Source organism: Cibotium barometz, chromosome 57 (assembly GCF_041138505.1).
Source record: "Cibotium barometz isolate CiBa-2024 chromosome 57, ASM4113850v1, whole genome shotgun sequence".
Classification (NCBI taxonomy): domain Eukaryota; kingdom Viridiplantae; phylum Streptophyta; class Polypodiopsida; order Cyatheales; family Cibotiaceae; genus Cibotium; species Cibotium barometz.
This window is the reverse complement of record NC_141102.1, coordinates 24,446,250-24,455,062: the sequence shown is the minus strand read 5'-3', so window position 1 is coordinate 24,455,062 and position 8,813 is coordinate 24,446,250.

Here is an 8,813-nt window from a genome sequence, read left to right as displayed (position 1 = left end):
AGTGTCATCCTGTGGGATGACAACAGATCTACAAAACTTGGCAATGGAGTAGTATTGTTAGTCCACCCATACGAGGCTATAAATTGTAGAGAACTAGGGGAGAGTATCTTGGGTGTCATTATAGAAGGATCTTTGCATCCAAGTTCAACTTGTGTTTTAGGTCTCAATTTGGTTAGTTGGCCGATCAGGCAACTCACATTTAAGAATGGTGAACCATTAGTGAAGGACACAGAATCTTCTTCTATTGATGAGGGTATTCAAGATCCTCGGGGGGTGCACTATATGGAAGCCCCTCCTATGACGTGCGTTCAAGGGGTATTTAAAAAACCCCTTATCTGTGAATTTTGAGCTAATAAAACTACCCCTTTTTCTTTATAGACTTACGGGTTTTTTTCCAAAGTACAATTAAAATACCCCTCTTGTAATTGTATTTCTGTAAATTTACCCAATATTTTGGATTAAAAAAACCCCACCTGATGATCGCACGTGGTAGACTTACATTTTTTGAGGTGCACCCCCCGAGTCAAGATCACTTCATGCAAAAAAATATTGACAGCCTAAACAATTCAAGTGATGAAAAAGAGGATGATGATGTAGAGGGCAATGGTGGCGATAGTTCTGATGACAGACGCCATGATGCCATGATCACTGACTATGATATTATTGAAGGGACAAATAAGAAAAGGAGCTATGTCCATAGGGTAAGGGTAATGAAAAATTACAATAAAACCCATGGAGCTAGCAAAAAATGTGATGTTGCAAACATTCACAACGTCGCAACCATTGATTGTTTGCGAGAAGCGATGTCAATTTGGAGATAGATCCAAAATCATGCAAGCTAGGGTACACTTTTGGGGACAGAGCTATAGTACACGATACACATTTGTACTAGATTGCATGGGCATGGCCTATAGACAAGAAGGTCAAGATGACGAGCGCTTTGAGTTCACATTTGATGGGAAGAAGGTTTGTAGTAAAGCATGGTATGTAATGTATGGCATTGGTAAGTCAACGTTCTATAGGCTCAGAAAGAAATTCTTGAATGGTGCATGTAATGTCATTCGGGGCAACAAAGGGATAATATGGAAGGGCATGACACATGTTGAGATGGCAAAATCAATCATACACGGCTTCATAGATAATAATGCCGATCAAATGCCACATAGGTCAAGGACAACTATGCATGGAGCCTGGGAGACCCAACGTGTTCTACCAGCAATGTACAAACAGGTGGACATATTGCGTGAAGTGCATGACACACTAGTCTCATTCGAATACCGGCCCCCACTGTCACAACCATCCCCCCACTGTCACAACCATCATTCTCAAGATTGTGTAACACAGAGTTCAAGACAGTTAGTTTATCAAAAATTAGCAACTTCTCAAAATGCAACATTTGTATGGCAATCAAGGTCAAGTTGGAATCAACAAAAAATCAAGAGGAGCGTGCCAGATACATGGCACAAAGAAGGGCACACATGTTGCAACAAATGAGTTGTAAAAATCTATATTATGCTTGGAGGAGCTCTTCTGAAATGAACCCAAACAGGTATTTGTGTATTATACATGATAAGATGGACCAGAGCAAGACTGCCATACCACAAATTAAACCAGTTCCTAAATCTTGGGGATTTCATGTAAAATATATAGACATCAAATTTGCATCTTCAATCAAATATTGAAGATTTACCAAAACAAGTGCAAAATCTAGAGAATAAGAATAAATATCAGGAACTACAAATCAAGGAACAAGAGAAGAATTAAATAAGCTTAGACTCAAATTAGATCATTTAATGAAAAATTCCAGTTGGTGCAAGGAAACACCAAAGAGAGCTATTAGAAATTGATAGGCTTGCAATAGGGGGTGGTGCTAGGAAAAGGCAAATGATGGCAACAAGGTGATTAATAATAATTGAGTGTTGAATAATTTTAATAAGAGTTCTATAGCTAACACTTTTCTTCAACGTTTATATTTTAGGAACTTTTTGATTGATATATCGGTGGGGAATTCACAAACACATACCTAGAGTCTTTCAGTGTTCAATTTGAAAAAGACAATTGGTGGTTAGGAGCTTTTGAGGTGCCAAAGGAGAACCATGAAATGCTATCTAGATTGGATGCTTCAAAGATGCCCTTGAAGGTTAAGGTTATCAAGCATTAAATAAATCGTGAACAACTTGAAGTTCCAGGTGTGGGGACCTTTATCATGGATTGGCATTTAGGAGGAGATTTGAAAATAATCAAATGTATGCTTGGTTGTGACACAAGTGCTACCTCTTTACTTCCTTTCCCTCTATGCATGAAGAAATCAATGCAAAAGTGCAAGAAGGAAGATGAATTGCAATGGATTTATGGAGTCGTGTCATGCAACTTGGAAGCACTGCCAGATAGGGATGCAAAGGATCTTACATGGAATCCCATTATTTCATTCCCATGTGAAAACATTCACTTATGCACATTACATGCCATGATGAGAATATTTGATAAGTTGCTCAAATTGTACATTGACTTTACATTCACTATGAAGCCGACTGCTTGATCCATGGAACCCATTTCCAAAGTGGAGGATCAACTCAACTCTCTAGGAGTGCCTGGAGGCAACATCAAAATAATGATGGATGCAAAGATGTATGGAGATAATCATGTTTTGGTGCAAAAAGTATCAATGAGTAGAGGAAAGGCTAGGTGTTTTTTGCACATGTTAGGGAAAAACTCCAAAGAAAGATGGGAGTTGTGAAAGGATTTATGCAAGTGTACTACTGATTTGTGACAAGGATGCAAGTCTTCATAATAAGCAAGAAAAGGCTTGGGCTTGTTTTGACAAGATGGTGTCGATCATGCTATTGAGTACTACCAACGTTAAACAACGAAACATATTCAAGACAATCATCGAGTTTACTCAACTAGTCATTAATAGTTGGGGGAAAACATCAATCACCCATTACATGGTACTTTTTTGTTATTATTAAGTTGTTATAATCTATATGTATTTATGATCACTAATGCAATATTGCTTGGACAAGTATGGTTTCCTCGACATGTGGAGGCACCCAAGGGATGGAGAAGTCCCATTATAGGGCAAAGGAATCTATTTCAAGAACACTCATCATGGTGGAGGGGTGACACATACAAATTACCTCATCGAAATGTTTGATTAGTTTTTTCGATACACATTGAGTAGAAGCTTATTGAAGGAGAAAGAAAAGGTATCTCGAATTGAGTAGAAGCTTATTGAAGGAGAAAGAAAAGGTATCTCGAATTGCAAAAGTAGTCCAACTCCACATGAAGAAGACCAATAAGGCTAAATGGAACAAAAGTAGTGGGCCCACACGCTATGTTGCATGGCATGCTACAAGTGGTTAGAAATGGCGAATTTTGGGTGAAACAACATTAAATTGTAAAGAACATTATTTTTTTTTGGTTTCACACTAAATTATCATTTTTAAAAATTTGACCTAATTTTGAAGTGCCTATAATAAGACTCTATGGCCTCATTTTTGTCATTTCACTTTCACACTCCTCACTTTCTCACCCCCCCATGGCTCGAATAAAGAATACTGCACATAAAGTACCTCCTCGTCTTGCCAATGCTGCTACTAGTAGTAGAAAGTGTCCTCACGATCCCGACAGCACGGAATCATAACTGATAGTAGCAAAGCAGGAGTAGGAGCAAGGTCCTCCACCATGGGAAGGACAAATTATTCCACCTCCTTGAGGGCATCAAGCTTGGAAGACCCTCTTCTCTACCAATATGGGTTCCCTTCCAACATGAGAGGAAGTCCAAGTAACAGGCGGAGGAAAAGGAGCCTCTATAAGTGAGGGAAGTGCACCTTGGATTCTATATTTACAAGCACCACCATAGCCGCAGCAGGTAGTAGAACCTCCACCACCACCTCGCTGTGGCTGCCCAAAGGGACCTAATTGGAAGAAGGCTCCTCATCCTCCAAGGCCTCAAAAACCCGAATGTGCTTCCACATGCACCAAGGAGGAGGAGGAAATATGGAGTCAAGGCACTCCAAGAGATATGTAGATTTTAAAAATATGTGGACCTCCTTATTCCCAAGGCACATTTCACACATCTTGTGAAAGAAATCCTACATACTTACTCTCAAAACTATCATGTGCAAAGGCTTGTGTTGGGAGCATTACAAGAAGCGGCATAATCTTTTTTGGTGACCTTTTTTGAGGATGCAAATCTATGTGCTATTCATGCCAAGAGGGTTACTATAATGATGAAGGATCTTAAATTAGCTAGGCTTTTGCATCGTCAAGACTTGTAATCAGCAGTGCTACTATCACTACTAGAGGTTTAGGGCATACCGACGTTAGAATACCGACGCAAATGTCAAATGTCAGTATACCCCTCGTAATCTTGGAGGAGACAAGTCGGGCGAGCTATTTTCAAAATTTCAAATATCGACGCGTATACCGATGCTTTTACCATTGCGTATACCGACGCATATACCGAGGTGTATACCAATGTGTATACCGACGCGTATACCGACGCTCGTAAGTTTTTTACAGCCGAGAACCTATTGTTCTCTGTTTTTCACGGCGTCGAATTGCATCCAGAGAAGGTATGCGTTTCAGCATCTCCTTCAAGCTTTCCTCTTTTCTCCTCTTCTCCTTCTCCACTTTAACTTATATGCTCTTACTTTTACTAATATGCTCTTGCTTTTGCTTTTTAGGATATAGGGCGTTTAGGGTTTTGTGTTTTTTTGGCTCTCTATGCATGTTGAGAGCTCTCTATGTATGCATAGATCTCCTAATGCATGCATAGAGATTTTAGGGTTTTGTATTACTTGTGTATTAGTTCTTATTCTTATGTTTAATTTACTAATTACTTTGTTTAATATTTTGTTTTGCAGCTCTTTCACCAATCTTTCACCAATCCTCTCCTTCTGCTTCGCAAAAAAGAGGTAGTCCCTCTTTCTATTTTCCTTGTTTATGCTTTTTTCTACGTACTATTGCACCCCTGTTTTATGGTTTAGGGTTAGTTTAGGGTTCTTGCAAGCTTATACATAGGATTATTGCAAGATCTATGCATAAAACCTATCATAAGCTTGCAATCTCTATGCATAACGAAAGAATGTCTACCAAGGACATGTTAAGTATCTTCCAGAAAATCATGAATTGCGGGATGGTAATCTAGGAAGACCTCCTCCAAATCATGAATTGCGGGATGGTAATCTAGCAAGCGATTGGAAGATCAAATGGGAGGAATGTGGCAACTTCGCATGTCCTGGGATGAAAAGGCTCTCTATCTTTCATAAACTCCCCTATTGGGGGGGTAATCTCCTTATAAACCATTTGCTTGACCCGATGCATATTTTCAAGAATGTAGCTGACATTCTGTGGAAGACCATGACAGGAAAAAAGGAGACTAAAGGCCAAAGGGATGACTTGGAAGAGATAGGTTGCATGCAAGAGTTGTGGGCTCGCACTAGACCCAATGGAAAGGTGCTACTTCCAAGAGCCCCATGGGTTTTTAGTAAGATGGAGGAACAACAAGTCAAGAGGACAATTTCAGAGTTTCAGACTCCTACATGTTGTATGCATTGCTTGAAAAGTGCATTTACAAAGGATGATGATCTTAGTGGCCTCAAGAGTCATGATTGGCACAAGTTTCTACAATTTGTGCTACCCATAGCAATAAAAGATTGCCTCACTGAAGACATTAGAGCTACTATCTATAAGATTGGCACATTGGTGCGCTGGATTTCTTCAAAAGAGATAAAGAGAGACACTTTGGAGACAGCACGTTTAAACTCCATAGAGGCAGTCTACATGGTAGAGAAGTTTTTCCCTACAAGTTTATTAACAATCCATATGCATCTGCTAGTTCATGTTGTAGATGAGGTTGCAGTTGCTGGAACAGTCCATTCAAGACGAATGTTCTTTTTGGAGAGGTTTATGAAGACATTAAAGGGATTTGTTTGCCAAATGGCTCGCCCAGAGGGTAGTATGTCAGAAGGGTGGCTGATACAAGAGTCCCTTGTTTACATCACTGAATATTTAAGTTCTTCAGATCCAGAGATACCTCGACTATGGTCTCAAGAGTCTAACAGTTGGTGAGGAACCTCAAGGCCAAGGCATTAAGAGAAAGATGGATAACAATTTGAGGGAAAAAATCAACAAATTTTGCAAAAGGTGGCAGACTTCAAAGGCTTTGTCAAGGGATGCTTACATGATGGAGCCGATAGCTTGATTGGACATTCAAAGCCATTGCAATTCAGGTTTTATATGAGTGATGGAATACCTTTGATGCAATACAAAGTACACCTCAAAAATGTTGATTGGCTACCAGAAAACGGTATAGAGTCATGGAAGAGAAATGACCAAGGAGGACCCAAGCTTCCTGAAGGTTTTCCAAAAGTATTACCACTCTTTGAGTATGTTAAGGAAAATGAGAAGGTTGTGGAGGGCTTAAAAAAACATGTCAATTGGTGGAAAGAGCACTTGCAAGAGAAAGGAGACCAAAGTGATTATGCTAAGTGGATCAATCCGGTCCTTGCCTATTGGGAGAATCTTATGCTAAACATGCAAACCCCTAGTGCAAGGGAAGACATAACCTTCAAGTGGAGGATAATGTAGATGAAGGGTTTGATGTAAATGAGGACCATTATTGTGGTCCCCAATGCGCAACAGACCTGCTGATGAAGAGTTCAACCCAACTCTTGATGTGTCTAAAGGAGATTTTGTGCTTGTGCAACCTTGTGATGCAAATTACCCAATATGGTTGGGAGTGACAACAAGTGATGTTCATCAAAACAACAACTCAATAAACTACCTACAAGTTCAGATACAATATTGGGCACACCAATTTCAAAGAAGAAGAATGCAAGTGATGTGGGGGTTTATAAGGATTGCTGGAACAAGTATTGGCAAGAGAACAGAAATGATCCTCAGTGCTGGGAAGACACTAGCTACATCATATGGGCATGGAAGCCCAAGGGGGTGGACGATTTCGAGAGAAAATCAAGATTCCAAAGGCTATAATACTCAAGTCCAAATAGAATCAATTGAATCAACATGAAAGTGAGGCACCATCGCACGTAAGTGCAGTTGAGCAAGAACGATTTGTTAGCACATGGGCAACTAGCTTCGTAATCTTTTAGCAATGTTGTATGAAGCTACCAAACTTATAGTTCAATCATTATTCAAATTGTAAAGCTTTCTTAAGCTTTTAGATTTATGGTTCACCCATTGTTCAAGAATTTTGATTCAATACAGATGGTGATCTTTTTAATTCTATCACCTAGTCTTTCTTACAACTTAAAGTTACATCAATTGAATATCCTTTCTTTGTTAAAGTTTCTATGTTTGATGGTCAACTGGAGGCTATGTGATATAAACAAACTTAATTCTTGGTGTGCATGTGTGTGTGTGTGTGTGTAGGCAAATTTACATCCCACCAACATCATATATACTTGTTTACAAATGTACAATAGTACATAAATCATATCACATTATTCAAATGCTTGTTGAGAACATCCAATAGTAAATCTTGCATATCGCACAGTAAACATTGTATTGGATCTAACAAAGAATTGTCTCAAAATTGTGCATATTTCCCAAAATTCCTAAATTTGAGTTATTGGCTATGAAGCAGGCGATTGAATACGTCCTTAGAAACATCATTTGCACATGTGCAATATAGTACAAGTACTTTGGAATTACTTTCATGTGGTTTCAAGTACTTTGTAAGTTCTTTTATGCAGTTGCAAGTACTTTAAACTTGCTATTAAATTGATTGTGAGAGCAGTTAAAAGTACATGAAAGAACTTTCAATGCATTTAAAAGTACTTCATAGTTTTCAAAGTACTATCAAAGTACTTCCTTTTAGCACTATCAAATGAGAGTACTTGAAAGAACTTTTAGAGTACTTAAAACAAATGACAATACTTAAATAACTTTTGCAAGTACTTGAAACAAATGAGAGTACTTGGATGAACTTTTAAAGTACCACTTGAGTACTTTTGAGTACTTTAAGGCCCTAGTGCCGAACCACTTGAATGTACCTTCAGTGCATACTTCAAAGTACTTAAAAACACTATGTGATTGGTTTGAGAGCACTTGGATCATCTAAGAGTATTTGAATGTACCTTCAGTGCATTGTCAAAATATTTTTAAATTAAAATACTACATGATTGGTTTGAGAGCACTTGGAACATCCGAGAGGCCTTGAAAGAACTTTCAAGTGATTTTTGGATACTCTAAGTATTTCAAGGCTCTAGTAAATTAGTACTAATACTTTAAAGTACTTTAAGGTAGCAATCCTATGTTAATCATCGAGGGCTCATGAAGAAAATGTACTGGATGCCGCACATGCACTTTTCGCCCTATCCTCTTTTGGTAGACATGTTTTTTATTAGGGGAGACATTTGATGTCTAGACATTAAAAACAATGTCTTTGATCTACTGTGTGTGATGATAGTACTTTGTGTTGGTTGTCTTTGGCATGTATGTAGGGGTAACACTCCATCCTCTTTAAAGTGTAGGCGAGAGTTTGCTACACTGTGGTCTCTTCTGTGGACACCTAGAATTTCATGTGCTTTTCTAAAACTTATGGGTTATGTAACATCCTTATAGCTGCTCTCGTAAAATAGATCTCATCTGATGATTGGGGCACCTTCAACTCTGTCAACATGTTACGAATGATAGATAAAATAGCTATTTCTACACCAAAAGCTTCGACTTGTTCATCCCTTAATTTGGGATGAAGTAAGAGATCCTGGAAAATTTACATTCTAGTACATAAGTCTAACCCTTCTGTCTGCTCGCAGGAGGACTTCGCAAACCACATTGCATAT